This window comes from Anolis sagrei, chromosome 1 (genome assembly GCF_037176765.1).
Source record: "Anolis sagrei isolate rAnoSag1 chromosome 1, rAnoSag1.mat, whole genome shotgun sequence".
Taxonomy (NCBI): domain Eukaryota; kingdom Metazoa; phylum Chordata; class Lepidosauria; order Squamata; family Dactyloidae; genus Anolis; species Anolis sagrei.
Window position 1 is genome coordinate 272,735,643 of NC_090021.1, and position 17,411 is coordinate 272,753,053.

General features: G+C 41.0%; 1 long non-coding RNA gene across 1 annotated transcript in view; it reads left to right on the forward strand.

The window, feature by feature from the left end:
- The first annotated feature begins 14,297 nt into the window (after nucleotides 1-14,297).
- The window catches only part of LOC132761849 (uncharacterized), a 77,372-nt gene continuing 74,258 nt past the window's right edge, over nucleotides 14,298-17,411 (forward strand). Inside the window, exons 1-2 of the long non-coding RNA XR_009630002.2 lie at nucleotides 14,298-14,357; nucleotides 14,815-14,906. This is a non-coding gene — a long non-coding RNA (uncharacterized lncRNA). The remainder of the gene's footprint in view (nucleotides 14,358-14,814; nucleotides 14,907-17,411) is intronic.

A 17,411-nucleotide genomic window follows, 5' to 3' on the forward strand; every position in this document is an offset into this window, starting at 1 on the left:
TCTAGCTTTTTATCACATTCCAGTGTGATGTGTGTGTATATGGATGTGTGCGTTCACATGTTGGCAGCTTGTATACAGCCCAGTTTCATCTTTAATAAGTAAAAATGAAATCAAAGCATTTTGCTTATAATAAACATTTTTCGGTTCTGTTTGTTAGTTGCTTCTAAGATCTTGTATGTTTTAAGTAATTTCCTAACTTATAACAACCCCAAGGTGAACCTGTCACAGGGATTTATCAGCAAGATTTGTTCATGATTTGTCCAAGGTTACCCAGAGCATTTTTTTTAGTCAATCATTGTTTCACATCCTCCTATCCCAGTGTCCTAATCCAATACTCAAACCATTACACTATTCTAGCTAATAGATAGATGGGCGGCCATTCATGGTAGAGTTTGGGAAAGATTTTTTTTTTTAAAAAAAGTAAAATTGCAGAATCTTTCTAACTATAATACCAAGAACATTAATGAAATTGTATCACATTTGATGGTATTTTAAGTCTTACCATTTTCCTGATGGTAGTTTGCTATCTCATCTTTTCCATTCACCTCCACTTCACACTCCATGCCTCATCTTGCTTACAAGTTTATAGTGTCATATGATCTAACAAATTGATAAATTATGCTTCCTCCCATCACCTTAAAACAAAAATCTGTTTGAATAGACTTACATTGAAGTGATTTAAAACTATCAGAAAAGACCTATGGACAATTGTTTGAGCTGAAGCCATAATATCATTTGAACATTTTCAGAAAAGAAAAGCCAGCACTTTTTGTAAGTCATGTTGCTGAAGTAGTATACTGAAAATTCCTAATACCGAGCATATTGAGACTGTCTTGGCAACATTTATAAAGCAAAAGACAAAACTGTAAACAATTCTGTTTGCTGAAGAAAATGCACCTCCCGTGTTGCTTGCTGCAGCAGGTATGTCATGCTCCATTACTGTTTCGGTAGAACATCAATAGAACAAAACTGTAGAGAGAATGCAATGGAAACAAGCTGAGAATGTTCAATAAATCCATAGCCATGCTCTAGGCTGTGGTCAATAAAGTTAGATGGGAGTTTTTCCTGTTCTATTTTTCTTCTTTTGAATTTAAGAAAGCGACTTCTATTTGTATGGCCAGCCTAGATGGAACAAAGCTTTAGTGTCAAAGTTCTAGCAAAGGCAGAAATTAACTTAACAATGAGATCAGACTCCCAATGCAGGGATATTTCAAGTTAGAACACTTGTAGCTGATGTCTTTCTAAAAATTCCAGGGAATACTGACAATTTCAACATTGTGAATTATAGCAAAGAGGATTTTGGGAAGTGCAGGCAAGTTCCTCATCTGTGCCCTTTACATTCTGAATTTGGGCTGGGGAAGGGAGAGGAGGATAGTTTTGACTCTCCTAATTTTGAAATTTGTCTTCTGCAAACTTTAGGGCCAGTCATAATTTTATCATGATTTTTTTCTGGTGGGTGAGATAAAGCTAACAGGGTATAAAAAGTCTAGTCTTTGCTTCTCAGAAAAAGAATATAAAGCATGGGCATACATATTTTAAAATGAAGATCTACTAGAAATTTGGGTGCTCTCTATCAACTTTTGTGATGTATATCCCATCTGTTTCAGAGAGTGGCAATCTTCAACAACAAACACATAGAAGAAAAACAATAAAATATTTCTTGACATCTAAGTCCTGGGTGAATGCTGTGTGAAAGGAGAATCTGCTTTTCCCATTTCACGTCATTACAAGGTCTATAGGTTTTGACCGCTAAAAATTTCACCTTTTTAATCCTCACAGTAAAGTACTACATTTCTGTATTTCATTTTTCACTTTCTATCTCAGCAATGCCCAAACAAAGCACAGTATAAGACAGAGGATTTCTTTTCATATCAGTTCAATATATCTGTCCTGAAGCATATGACTTTTGGTTTAGAACACAATTTTTTAAGTCTTAACGTCCCATAATGGAATTTCTAGAGGAATTCCCACTGTGAACTAAAGAAACCAGACACAGGAAAATGGATCTAAAGGGCTAACTTCTGACCTATTTACAAGGTTTATCCAGAAAATAAAGTTACAAGATTTTTTTTAAAAAAAATACAAAGAATGAATGTATTTTAATACAACTTACATGGATTATAGCATACTAGCTGTGCCTTGCCACGCGTTGCTGTGGCCTATAGTAAAACTTATCAAAGTTGAGGTAGATATCTGGACTATTATGAAAGAGAGGTACCTACCTATTCCTTCCCCCTTTTCCTCCCCCTTTCTCTCCTTTCTTCCTTCTCTACCTCTTTCATTCTTTCTTTCCTTCTTTCACTACTTGGTTTCATCCTTCTCTCTTTCCTTCATTCCCTCCCCCTTTCTTCCTTTGCCTTTCTTCCCTCCCTGTTTGCTTCCTTCTTTCTCTTTTTATTTCCTTTTATTTCACCACCATCATAACAATAACAATAATGCAGTGCATTGCCTCTGGGACCCGACACCTCTCCCATTCCCCCAGGGTCTAATAGGAATAATAGCATCATAATAATCATAGAAATAACAACCTTTACCCGCCACGTGTTCCTGTGGCCAACCTTCCCTCTTCCTATCCTTCTTTCCCTCCTTCCTTCCTTCCTTCCTTCCTTCCTTCCTTCCTTCCTTCCTTCCTTCCGTCCCTCCCATCTTTCCTTCTCCTCTTCCTTCTCTATCTCTTTCCTTCCTTCCCCCTTTTTCTTTCTCTTCTGGTCTCTTTTCTTCCTTCTCTCTTTCCTTCTTTCCTTCCCTCCCTCTTTCTCTACATCTTCCCCCTTCCTTCACTCCCTCTTTCCTTCCTTCATTCCCTTTTTTCTTTCCTTCTCTCCTTCCTTCCTTCCCCCTTTTTCTTTCCCTCCCTCTGTCCCTCATTTCTTCCTTCTCTACCTCTTTCCTTCCTTCCCCCTTTTTCTTTCTCTTCTGCTGTCTCTCTTTTCTTTCCTTCCATCTTTCCTTTTCTTTCCTTTTCTTCTTCCTGCTTTCTCTAACTTTCCTTCCTTCCCCCTTTTTCTTTACCTCCCTTTCTCTTTCTTCTTTCTTTCCTTCCTTCCCGTCTTTCCTGGATTTTGACAGGGCAGGAAGGGGCGGGGTGGGGTTTGGAGGTGGCGTGAAGTAAAAGGAGGTAAGATTGGGGCGGGGGAGTGATGGAGTGTGGGGTTGTGTGTGTGTGTGTGTGTGTGTGGCGGCGGGGGGAGTGATGGAGTGTGGGGTTGTGTGTGTGTAGGTGTGTGTGTGTGGCGGCAGGGGGAGTGGGGTTGCGTGTGTGTGTGCGGCGGCGGGGGGAGTGATGGAGCGTGGGGTTGTGTGTGTGTGCGGCAGCGGGGGTAGTGATGGAGTGTGGGGTTGCGTGTGTGTGTGTGTGCGGCAGCGGGGGAAGTGGGGTTGCGTGTGTGTGTGCGGTGGTGGGGAAGTGATGGAGCATGGGGTTGTGTGTGTGTGTGCGGTGGTGGGGGGAGTGATGGAGCGTGGGGTTGTGTGTGTGTGTGCGGCGGCGGGGGGAGTGATGGAGCGTGGGGTTTTCTGTGTGTGTGGTTAAGTTTCGTTGGTTTTTTTTGAGTTTTGTTGTTTTGCCATTTTGTGAGTGTGTTGTTGGGTTGTTTTTCATTTTGAGTAGATATGTTTATACCTTGTGGGTTGTGTTATGGGCATGGAAATTTTGGTTAAGTTTCGTTGGGTTTTTTTTTAGTTTTGTTGTTTTGCCATTTTGTGAGTGTGTTGTTGTGTTGTTTTTCATTTTGAGTAGATATGTTTGTACCTTGTGGGTTGCGTTATGCGCATGGAAATTTTGGTTAAGTTTCGTTGGGGGTTTTTTGAGTTTTGTTGTTTTGCCGTTTTGTGAGTGTGTTGTTGTGTTGTTTTTCATTTTGAGTAGATATGTTTGTACCTTGTGGGTTGTGTTATGGGCATGGGAATTTTGGTTAAGTTTCATTGGGGTTTTTTGAGTTTTGTTGTTTTGCCGTTTTGTGAGTGTGTTGTTGTGTTGTTTTTCATTTTGAGTAGATATGTTTGTACCTTGTGGGTTGTGTTATGGGTATGGGAATTTTGGTGCAGTTTCATTGGGGGGTTGTGGAGTTTTGCTGTCCCGTTGAACCAACCTAACAGATTTATATATATAGATGTATTACATTTTTCCCCACATAATCACCATTCAATTCAACACATTTTGTCATCCGTGGGATGAGTTTTTGATGCCTGTGTCATAGAAGTTTCCCTCTACATTTTTCAGCCAGTTTGCCACTTCGATTTTCACCTCGTCATCATTGGAAAAGTGTTTTCCACTAAGGTGTTCCTTCACTGGGTGCGAGATCAGGGCTGTAAGAGGGGTGGCTTAAAACATGAAGGAGACAGACTCCCGCTGTCAGCATCCCAAGACATTCGTTTTGGTTGACTCTGCAAAGTTTCTTCATGGTTTCACAATTCTGTCTTGACATTACATCCTGTCCATAAAGTGAAACAATTTCACAATGAATTGCAGTACTTACTTACTTAGGCGATCCCTCGTTGGACGAGTAAGATGGTCTTCCATTATGGATTTCCTTGTGGGTCCGTATGTGGCTGTGGAGCCCTATTCTTGCTCTGCATCTTCTTCCACAGTGAGGGCATTGGTTTCCAGGTGGAAGGCGGTCCCGGTCGGGGTTGGCTTGATGCGCTTTCCTCCTGGCACATTTCTCTCTTTCACCCTCCACTCGTGCCTCCTCAAATTCTGCAGCACTGCTGGTCACAGCTGTCCTCCAGCTGGAGCGCTCAAGGGCCAGGGCTTCCCAGTTCTCAGTATCTATGCCAGAGTTTTTAAGGTTGGCTTTGAGCCCATCTTTAAATCTCTTTTCCTGTCCACCAACATTCCTTTTTCTGTTCTTAAGTTCGGAGTAGAGCAACTGCTTTGGGAGATGGTGGTCAGGCATCCGGACAACGTGGCCGGCCCAGCGGAGTTGATGTTGGAGGACCATCGCTTCAATGCTGGTGGTCTTTGCTTCTTCCAGCACACTGACGTTTGTCCGCTTGTCTTCCCAGGAGATTTGTAGGATTTTCCGGAGGCAGCGCTGATGGAAACGTTCCAGGAGCTGCATGTGACGTCTGTAGACAGTCCACGTCTCACAGGCATATAGCAGGTTGGGAGGACAATAGCTTTATAGACAAGCACCTTGGTCTCCCTACGGATGTCCCGGTCCTCAAACACTCTCTGCTTCACTCTGGAAAATGCTGCACTTGCAGAGCTCAGGCGGTGTTGTATTTCAGCGTCGATGTTGACTTTGGTGGAGAGGTGGCTGCCAAGGTAGCGGAAATGGTCCACATTTTCTAATGTTACGCCATTAAGCTGTATTACTGGCATTGGAGAGGGATTGGCTGGTGACTGCTGGAACAGCACCTTGGTTTTCTCAATGTTCAGTGACAGGCCAAGCTTCTCATATGCTTCTGCGAAGGTGTTTAGAGTGGCTTGTAGATCTTCTTCTGAATGCGCACAGACGACATTGTCATCAGCATACTGGAGTTCTATAATAGCTGTTGTTGTAACCTTGGTTTTGGCTTTCAGTCTGCTGAGGTTGAATAGTTTGCCATCTGTCCGATAGATTATTTCCACTCCGGTGGGAAGCTTCCCATCAACAAGGTGAAGTATCATAGCGATGAAGATGGAGAATAGAGTTGGGGCAATAACACATCCCTGTTTGACACCGGATTCCACTTTAAATGGGTCACTTTGGGAGCCATTGCTGTCCAAGACTGTTGCCATCATGTTATCATGGAGGAGCCGCAGGATGTTCACAAATTTGTTAGGGCACCCGATTTTGTGGAGGATGGTCCAGAGAGCGCTGCGATTCATTGTGTCGAATGCCTTTGCAAGGTCGATGAATGCCATGTACAGAGGTTGGTTTTGTTCTCTGCATTTTTCTTGGAGCTGTCGTGCAGTGAAGATCATGTCCACGGTTCCTCTGGAGGGGCGGAAGCCATTCTGAGATTCTGGGAGGGTGTCTTCTGAGAGGGGCAGAAGGCGGTTTGCAAGGATTCTTGCGAGGATTTTCCCAGCGGAGGTTAGAAGGGAGATACCTCGATAGTTTCCGCAGTCTGTTCTTTCCCCTTTTTTGAAGAGGGTGATGATGGTGGCGTCCTTGAAATCTGCTGGGATTTTCTCGGTCACCCACACTTTTTCTATGAGCTGGTGAAGTTGGTGTGTCAGCTCAGGTCCTCCCTCTTTAAAGATTTCAGCAGGGATCCCATCTGGTCCACTGGCTTTGTTATTCTTCTGTTGGCTGATGGCATTACTGACTTCTTCCAAACTAGGCAGTGCTGCAAGCTCATCCCTGGTTTGTTGTTGTGGGATTTGTGAGAGGACCTCTTCGGCCACATTGGAGCTGCGGTTCAGGAGGCTTTGGTAGTGTTCTTTCCAACGTAGTGCAATTGAGTTTTGGTCCTTCAGGAGTTTGGTTCCATCTGATGAGTGTAGAGGCTGTATGCCATGGTTTCTTGGTCCGTATATGACCTTTGTGGCTTTGAAAAATCCCTGAGCATTATGGGTATCTGCCAGGTGTTGGATTTCTTCGGCCTTCTTTGTCCACCAGATGTTCTTGAGTTCTCTTGTCCTTCTTTGGACTTCAGCTTTTGCACTGGCATAGATCTTTTTCTTAGCAGCACAGTTGATGTCTCTCTGCCATGCTTGGAAGGCTTTCCTTTTCTTGTCAATTAGCTGTTGGATCTCGATGTCATTTTCATCAAACCAGTCTTGATGTTTCTTGGCTTGGTATCCAATAGTTTCTTCGCAGGCTTGAATGATGGAGGTCTTCAGTTTGTTCCAATGTTCCTCGACATTTTCGGGGTGTACTGTGGGTAGATGGTCCTTGAGTGCTGTTTGGAGATGGGTTCGTCTGGAGGGCTCCTGAAGGGCTTGGGTGTTCATTTTGTGCCTTGCCCTCCTTCCTTGGAGTCTGCGCTTGGGAGCGATCTTGATAGCCATCGAGGATCGAATTAGCCTGTGGTCAGTCCAGCAGTCGTCAGCACCTGTCATGGCTCTTGTGAGGAGCACATCACGGCGGTCTCTGGCACGTGTGATTACATAGTCTAAGAGGTGCCAGTGCTTTGACCGGGGGTGCTTCCATCATGTCTTGAACTTGTTTTTCTGGCGGAAGAGCGTGTTGGTGATGACAAGGTTGTGCTCCGCACATTTGGTGAGAAGCAGGATGCCATTTGAGTTGCTGTTTCCAACCCCGTCTTTTCCGATGGTCCCTGGCTACAGGTCGAAGTCTTGCCCAACTCTTGCATTAAAGTCCCCCAGGAGGATGATTTTGTCCTCCTTAGGTATCCCCGATAGGACGGTGTCCAGCTGACAGTAGAATTTCTCCTTGATGTCTTCGTCAGCATCTAGTGTTGGTGCATAGGCACTTATGATGGTTGCCCATTGGTTTTTGGCAAGATCGATTCGGAGGGTTGAGAGTCGTTCGTTGATGCCAGTGGGTGCTTCGGACAGATGTTTCATCAGGTCATTCCTGATGGCGAAGCCAACTCCGTGCATTCTTTGGTCTTTTTCGGGCAGTCCCTTCCAGAAGAAGGTGTAGCCTCCTTTTTCTTCCTTCAGCTGTCCCTCTCCTGCTCTCCGGGTCCCCTGAAGGGCTGCTATTTCGATGTTGAAGTGTCCCAGCTCCCTTGCAATGATGGCAGTTCTGCGTTCGGGGCATTCACTGCCACTGTTGTCCATCAGAGTCTGTACGTTCCACGTACCGAAGTTCATTTTCCTTTTTTGGCCGCAGGGTGGTGACCCCACTGGACGCGGCAGTCCAGTCAGGGATAAGTGAGGCAGACTATGTTTAGGGCACCTTTTCTAGCCCCCTCCCCATGTGGGGTGAGCAGAGTGGGTCCTCAAAAGGGCTGCTCAGTCGCGGATACAGCTGCTGAACTACTCAACTGCCTCGGACCTTGAGGTAGAACGACTGAATCCATACCCACCGCCCATGTGCCAGTCTGTGACTAGGGGCTTCCAGATTTCACAGTCCTGTCCCCGTCGCCACTCGCTGATCGCCATGGGGCTTTGGTTGGTTTGTTTTTATTTTCTTTGGAAGACGCCTGTGTGGAGGTCAGTGCACAACTGATCAACACACAGACTTCACAGAGTGAGGTTCCACTGGTGATGTAGTTTAACACAATGACCGTGGCTTCTCAGTCTGTTGCAGCCTTCTTCCGCCTTCGCAGCCGTTGTAACATGTACCATGTTATCCTCCGCCTGCTCCGCCATTGAGGTCTTTGGGTCTTCGGACTGTGCTTGGTCTGGAACCTCCCCCGCGGCCACTCCTGGGAGTGCACGACTCCAGTTGTTGTGCCTACAGGTTCATCGGAACGCGCAAGCCCCCTCACCATGACAAGGTGACAGTCCATCGAGGGGGAATTGCAGTAACGTTTGTGCCCTTAGAATTTAGGTAGCATATTACAGTGTGAACTCTGAACTTGGAGGAAAATGGAATGAGGATCCTCATCTCTAACTTTCACCACAACACCAGTCGATTAGCTACTGATGACTGACACTGCTTGTTCGCTTCTGCTGGCTTCCCGTTACATGGCAGTGATAACAACTTCCCCGAGAAAATTCCTCGTGAGAACTATATGCCTTGTAACCTTGCTTTCTGGATAAACCTCATATTTATGTATTTATTTCTAGAATAATAATAATAATAATAATAATAATAATAATAATAATCTTTATTTGTACCCCGCTACCATCTCCCCAATGGGGACTCGGTGCGGCTTACATGAGCCCAAGCCCAAAACATCAATTACATAAAATAAGACAAAACCGAAAATGCAAGTAATGAACTATAATAACGCAATAACATAAAACAAAAGACAACATAGCAATATAAGATTACAATAAACACAGTCACAATAACATGGGCAAGCTACATGTAATGGATAAAAGAAAAACTGGTTAAAAACAGATTAAAAACTCAGGCAAGATAAAAACAATGACAAATTATTATAAATAAATAATGTATTTATTTCTGCAATAACCTGTGAATGAAAACACAGTTAAGGGGAATTGTCTTGGGTTATTAGCCACCAAGTGAGAATTGTGCCTGGGCTAGGTGTCACTCTCGCTGACCACCTTCAAGGACATATTTGGGCAAGCACCATAGACCTTGAGGGCCAACCAAAATTCTTTAGCTGCTAATCTCAGGGGAAGGCCATCCTTGGAACACTCCTTCCCAAACCTCAGAGTTTTTCAAGAGTGAGAACCTTCATTTCAGCCCCAAGGGGAGTCCCCCTTTACAGCTTCTGATCCACAAATTTATAGACTGTTATGGAAGCTCACTCTTCTTCCCCAAAAGGGCAGGGGGAGTGCCACAGTGCCTACCATGACTATTAACCTTTTATATGCCATGACAACCTATTTAAGTGGCACCACCCTAAGCCAATGATCACATCCAGATGAAACAGTGTGAGGTATGTGAAAGAAAGCCAAGAAACCTTGGGGTGGGGAAGCTCCTTCCTGGCTCTTATATGACCAGTTTACACTCATATTGCCCTTAGGGTAAGAAGGAGGGTCGCAGAAATATTAAAGGAGACCAATGAGGGCCAGCTCAGCCTTAAATAGGTTGCTGCTCTGCTCCTGGTCACGTGACTGGGGGTAGTGAAGCCAGACAGCTCCAACAAATGCTGATCTCCTTTACAAGGGCCTTCAAATACCTCCCGACTCTTAGGCTTCACCTGCTGGCTATACATGGACCTTGTCTCAAGGTTATAATACTATCTCAATTTTTTAAATCTAATGCTTCCCTTGCATTTTCCTGTACCTACCAATACAATTATTCTCTAAAGGACTGTTAACTTCAGCTATACTTCAGTAGATGTGTTTTTGGGCAATAATACTTGAACATAGAAGAAATAATTAACATTCAGCTGGATTCCTACACCAGCCGCACACACAAAAAGAGCAGTTCAAACTTTTTCAGCAGGCCTTTTATTCAAGTTTACAATATGTATATGTGAAGTGAACAACCAGGTCAAGCAAGTTGTTCATATGTTAACATAAACATTTTGAAACTTTTAGAGATCACTTAAACATCTTCTTCCAAAATACCTCCAGGAAAATGCGAGGAGGAGGGGATGGAGGATTTATCAGCCTACACAGAAGAAATAACAAGTAACCTTAAATGTGACAAAGCAGGCAGAAATGGTGGGCTGTGAGTGAATTCACAGAGATGACATCTTGAAAAACCAAAGTGACAGGTGGTCCATCTGGTCTTCTTGAGCATGTTCCCTAAGTACACCATACATGGGTAATGGATAGCAAGCTCACCTAAAAAGAGTAGGTAGGAGAGACACATCATCCCAAAACTGATGACAGAATAACCACTCCTGCAAAAAAAATGCAAAGTATGATTTTATTGCAAAAGAAGTTTCTTTCTAGTGTAAAGAAATAGTTTTTATACCCCCCTTCCTATAATATACCCTCCTATAATACACCATTGTGTACTATTAACAACAATAAAACACAATGAGCTTTTTTAATGCACTGAGATGGGGTTTCTTGTCATGAATGAGAAATTTTGATATTATTTTTACATCGCTAATATAGGCACTACAATCAAGATCAGGAGCATATAGCAAAAGGTAAAATCTTAACATCCCCATAATCCCATCACAGAATCCAATAGCAATTCTGAGCTTACTTTCGATTTTTTTTTAAACAAAAGAAGATAATCAATAGAGGTGTGCAATTTGGCGAAACCCTGTGCCATTTTCAGTGTTGAGATTTCAGTGGACCCCCAATCCATTTTTTGGGAGCCTTCCGAATTTGAGCAGGCAAAATTCCATTCATTTTATCTGGCAACTGAAAGATCCATTTTTGCTCCTGGAAGATCCGGCCATTGGCAGCAATGGAGGAACTTCCCAGGCTCCCTTTCCGTCATTTTTCAGGCATCGGTCTTAAGAAACCACTTTTTCTGGGACCATTTCTCCTCATATTCTTCAATAACACCTGGTTTTAAAGCATCAGACTTAAGAAACCACCCTTTCTGGGATCCTTTCTCCTTATATTCCTCAATAATACCTGGGTTGAAGGCATCAGACTTTTAAAAACCACTTTTTCTGACACTGTTTATCCTCAACACCCTTTCAATGAAGCTGAGTTTAGACACCCTTTCAAAGCACTTATTTCAGTAGGAGTAATACCATGTGTAGGAGCATTAGCATTATTATCTTTGAAAATGAAATAAATTATCTTCTCATTTTATGCTGGCTTTAGAAGTGGCAAGATACCTCTCCCTCACATTTGAAGCTTGCTTCATGTGAAGGCCACAATTGGGGGCAGTTTCTTAATGCAAGATATGAAGAAGAGCTGTGCTTGGCACTGAGAATTTAGATCACCAGAAGACTGAGGCATGATCTATCTCTCTTAGAAGCATGTTCACAACAGAAAAATGGAGGCCCAGTTTGCCTAATAAGACATGTTTTTCTTAATCCCACTCTAAAATGGTTTAGACCAGTGGCCTCAACCTAATCTTATCCATGAATTTATATGGCTCATGAACCCAAGTAAACTCTTCCTTTCCAAGGGGAACACACATCTTCTATATTGTGGAATTGCTGAACAGGTGAAAGTATATTTCCCAAGTATTTTTTAAACTGAAGGCCTAAATAACAGCACAGAGAAAATTTCAACTAGTGAATTATATACTAGTGCTGTATAAAGCTTCAGGTGTCTTTGTAATTTATATGACTTGTTGATATAAATCTATGATTTAGTAATCAGAATGGGACTCCTCCAAAGCATTATGAAATGCAATAGAAGCCTCCAAAATGTTTCAGAGAGATCAGTAGAGATTTGTTGGTTCAGAAAATTTCAAACTGTAGGATTTTTTTAAAAAAATTCCTAAAACTCAGTGGATGACCAATCTTTCTGAAACTTTGGAGAACTGATGCCCTGCTTATACGTATTGTGTCGCTGTGCAAAAATCCAAGGAGATATCTCTTGTAGTTTTTTTAATTATTTGTTAAAAACTAAGAAATGTCCTAAAAATTAGCAGAAGATTAAAATGTTCTGGAACTTGGCAGGCTTAAAGTTGTAAATAAGTGTGCCAAGTTTCATTCTGATAGCAATAAAAATGACAAAAAAAACAATCCTCAAAATTTTCACCATTGCAGCTAATGGAAGAAATCTTAGTAAAACAATTTTTAATCAGAATGGACCTCACAGTAGTCTCACTGAACTACCAATCCCAAGACTCTATAGCACTGATCCATAGCAGTTAGTGTCACACTGTATTAATTCTATAATGTAGATTCGCCCTCAGTGGAAACAGCCTGGTTATGAATGTTTTTTCATTAGAAATCAGACTGTCCTCTATATCCTTCAAGCACCATTGCAAACACGAAGACTTGAGGGCAATAATGCAGATGATTGATTTGTCTTTGCTACTTTCTGAATGGCTTTTAAGGGATTTCTTTTAGTAAATAAATATAAAAATATATGTATATTATGTTGTTGTTCATTCGTTCAGTTGTCTCTGACTCTTCGTGACCTCATGGACCAGCCCACGCCAGAGCTCCCCCCAGCTCCTTCAAGGTCAGTCCAGTCACTTCAAGGATGCCATCCATCCATCTTGCCTATCCATCTTGTATATTATAGACATATACATTTCCAAATTCTTTTTCTTTGTGATTTCAAGTATCTTAAGTAATCTGAAATTCCAGCTGTGTTTTTATTTTTTCAAAATTGTTAACTGGTCTGAGCAGTTTTGATGAAGGGTGAGTTATCAATCAATCATTCATTCGTTCATTATTGGTAGAGTTAACAGTTCAGAGATTGGTGTGCTATAATTCCTTTGTGAACATTAAAAGCAAACAATTTCCTACCAGCGCTGAAATCACTTGAACCAGTTAATACAATCGTAACATTTATTCAAGGGAGAAAATTACACTATTTCATGTGCTGAGAGCATGCCAAGGAGAAAAAACAACAACAGCGCCATATGGCTTATCATGATGCTTCCTGCAGGTTTAACAAAACACTAGCATTTAAACTGTATGTGCTGTTTAGAGATGACAAAAATTAAGAGTACCAGAGTGTGTCTTTTTCTAAAAATGTTTTCTCCTCTTAGGAATTATGGAAAAATCTGTTCTTGGCAAATTGTGTTATGAACTGACATGATCTACACCTCCCAGGCTAATATTCAGATGATAATCTAGCAGATTTCACAATTATTATTTTTTTAATGCATGTCTTGGGTCAACTGACAGGCAAAATAAAAATAGAAATAGGCTTATTCTAGAAAAGTGATATGATTAGAAATCTGTAATTTTGAGATGACGTATTTATGGATGGTGAATGTGTATTAGGCTGACCCTTTCAGGAGCTATCCAGAGTGATGAACCTAATCAGATGATAGAGCCAAGTAGTTTTAGCTCTAAAGGCTGGAGTGGATTCACAACCCTATTGAAGTGAAATGTATTACCTGCCAATGGAAATGCACATTTTTCTTCTTCACTTTTCAGAGTGGAGTGAACAATATATGAAAATACCTATTTTTTCAGGGTTTGGGACCTACATTGTATGAATCCTTTCAAGGGAATTAGAATACCCACCAACCTTTAAAATGTTGTGGTACACTTCCACAAAATATTTAGCTTTAAAAAGATGTTCTTTGGGCTGAAATCACACATTCCGGTACACTTCCCAACTTACCCCCCCCCCCAACCCCACAAAAAGAACCATATAAGATTATACCCCATCACTTCCAGGCAGCAAAAGGGTGACTACAAAACAAGGCTATGACTTTCTGAAGCTCCGACTGAGACTAAAATCAGGCAGGTCCGGAGTATGTTCAACCACTGTATTAAATAAATGGAATTGGCATATTGATTTGCCATTCAGGAACTGATTCAATGGGTTTGCTCTAGTTGGGACTAGCCACTGGATTTGGGCCAAATTGGGCCTATATAGTTCTGTGAATAGCAGTAGAAATTATTTAATGGTGCATTTCACTGGCCCTTCTCTGAGAACATTACCACTAAAGTGTGTCTTTTCAGAGAACGGTGGTTTTATTTCTGTGTGCTTTCCACTCTGCTTTTAGGTACACTTACAATTCTGTGTTGATGTTATTTTCTGTGTGGCTCATCACTGCAATAAATTGTCAGTGTTTTAAATGGAGTAGTGAAGCGTAGAGACTGTAGTTAGCAGCTTTCGTCTCCTTTATGCAGCCAAATAGAAGGAAATGAACTGTTATAGTCCACTGGGTTAGTAAGAGCTCTACATTTTCCTTGCCAAACCAGTGGAGTGGAAAGGCCCAGAGGTCTAAGCTAAATACACTTTTTAACTTCAGAAGGAAGGGAACCCTGGAAAACGCACGCAAGAGGCTTCAGTGTTTGCATTATAATATAAGGTAAACAAACATATTACCTACAGGAAGGGTTTTTTTTAAGTATTCTGTATAGCAAAGAAAAGAATTGTGAAGCTCTACATGCTTGCCAAGGTAAATTTCAACCATTTGTCATGAACAGGAGTGTTGGCAGATGGAAGTACTGTCTTGTAGATTCAGCCAATATTACCTAAGGAAACCTTCTACTGTTGACTTTGGTCATTATAAAATTTGCTGCTTTGGGGGAAAGTGTTGTGAACATTTAGAGAAGAAAAAAGAAGAAAAGCTTTGAAAGACAGGAAATAATTATTCAAAATGGAAAGTGCGGAAACAATTTTGGTAATCAATAGCCAGAACCCAGGGAGATCAGGGTGAAATAGTTAAAATGTATTCAAACTAGTTTGAGAACTATTGATTTGACTCTACTCTGGCAAAGCAGTTCTCTTTTGAGTCATTTGGGGATAATTATTCTGTCTTTCAGGAGACTGCATTGTTTGAAAAAGAGAGCAAACTGAATACAGCATTCTTCCCACCCCCAATTAATTGTATTGCCATCTAATACTATGTGGGAAGGTATGTGTGATTTTCTTTTTATCATTTGTTCGGTATTCAAGAAAGAAGAATGATTGAAAGTGGGTGGCTCTTGACAATTTCCAAGTAGGCTTAGTCTCTTACTTTGAACTTAATATGTTTATATAAGCTCAGATAAGTGTTTGGTTATCAGGGGCATCCCTGAAAATGTTGACACAGATGGAATGACTAAAACTCTTCCTTTTCTGCTTACCATCTAAAAAGATAGTTCCCAGTAATGCTTACTTACAAGACATTTAGAATGCTTTTTTGACATGAGAAACTAGGGTATTATGTTAGACTTGTTCTTTCACTACAGAAATAAGACCTGAATGGGTTATACTGTTCAAAAGTATGTTTTGTTGATACATGAATGGGACAAAGACTAACAAAGTGATGATGCAAGAATAAGAAAACAAGGCCCCTGGGTATGACAGGTGAGGAAAAGAGCAGAAAAGTGGAAGTAGAAGGCACAATTAATTTGTGTATATATTATTGAACTGAGTGTCAGAAAGGCTTGTTTATGTAGTCTTCTCTCTAGAAACAGGAAATGCTCTGTATTTCCAATGTGAATACAATAATCAATTTGAAAATATTGCACACATCTATGTGACATATGCAATTTGGCCCTAAAGTCCAAAACACCAATGTGGTTTTGTGTGTTTTTGCCTTGCTATAGTCAAACTGAGGCTTTGTTCAAGATTCATGCGGACCTAATTCATAAAAGGGGATTCTTACTTTGTTTTGAGCACATCAGAAGCAATCCCAAGGGCCCTGGGTTACCTTACTTTGGGCTTTCTCCAAATCCAGAGCGCATCCCCGCTTAAGAATCTAACCATTGCAATCACATTCTACTTCGTTCATTTTTAAAATATCAGTTTGACATTGTGGCTCATTCTGCTCCAATCATGAGTAAAGGATAAAACCTGACCATTAGAGATGATCACAAAAGCAAGTGAAGAGAGCTTTAACAAAATCCAGGCATCTCTTTTACAGCATCTTTTATTGCTGGCATCAAACTCTAAGGTGATTCATTTGCTCACACCTTGATGTGTATCTGAGAAACTTTCACTGCAATTGGCAGCAGCTAGCTTTCATGATAATTGAAGGTAGCATCTAAGAATAAAGAAAAATATATGCAGCAGTAGATTAAACAGGAGTTATAATTAATGATTCACTCAACTATTTCCAGTAGCATTCAGGCAACAACACTGTAACAAATAGTTTCAAGAAATGGGCCAAGGAGAGATTAAGGTTTGATGTTTGTTTATTTTTTTAAAAAAACATGCAAACAAAATTATCAATATTTAAAATATCCAACTTCAAAGAACAGCCCACTGTAATATGAAAAGGACTGAAACTTCATTCCTGCCAACAGTGATATAGAATGTGTTGTATCAAATTCAGCGCTTGATCTTCTGTAGAAACAGGCTGTACAACATATGTCTTCTGTATCTCTAATGCTTTTTTATATGATGTTTATTTTGGATGGCTGAAATGCTGTAGGGAATTTTTCTCTTTGTAATACAATATGTATATGTGAGAGTTAGAAGTGAGCATTTCTGCAACATTCAGTAGAGTTCTTGTTATGATATTGTGTATCATAGCTGGTAAAGGAACCTTGTGCAATGGGACCAATGACAACCGATACTCTTCCTCGTGTCCCATTACACATTTTGCTAGTCACTAACAGAGTTTCTTAGCATTTCTGCTATTTAGCTAAGTAGTTGCCTTGAGTCCCTATATCAGGAGAAAGATATAAGAGTACATACAGCTACATTAAGTAAAATTCTGGAATATATTTTTAATTAATTCTCAGAGGTCTGATAGGGAAAAGGAGAGATGACAAAATAATGACATACAGTCCATTACATAGGTCAAAATGGCTCACAATGCCTTTACTGTCTCTAAAGAAATTAAAAATTAGAATATCCTTTGGGGAATCTAAGCTTCCATAGAAGGCATCAGTGGAAGCCTTCAGTAGAAAATACTCTAATGCGGAAAAAATGAAGTCAATTTGAATATTCCAGGCCTAACTAAATACTATCAGGTTTTTTGGACTTCCATCCACTCCCCTCACTTTGAAGCATTATGTTCTACTTGAAAATCTACCCTGGAGGTGGCAAAGGGAGTAGGCAGCAGGCACCTCCATTAGATATTTATGGAGTGTAGTGGAGTCTCCTTCTCTGGAGGTGTTTAAACAGAGTCTGGATAGCTATCTGACAGGAGTGCTTTCACTGTATTATCTTATATATCTGGGATTTGACTGGGTGGCCCTTGTGGTCTCTTCCAACTTTATTATTCTTTTATTAGTTTTAATATCTATATTTAAAGATGATAGAACACAGTACCTATTGCTGATTTTCATTGATGGAAGCATTTAAGAAATACTTAAACCATACTTAAAGACAGTGTGGCCTGTCATTTTAATTGACTCAGTGAGGGAATAGTGGGGTGAATGCCAACTGTAAGTGACAGAACTAGAGAATCACCACCTTTCTCAGCCAT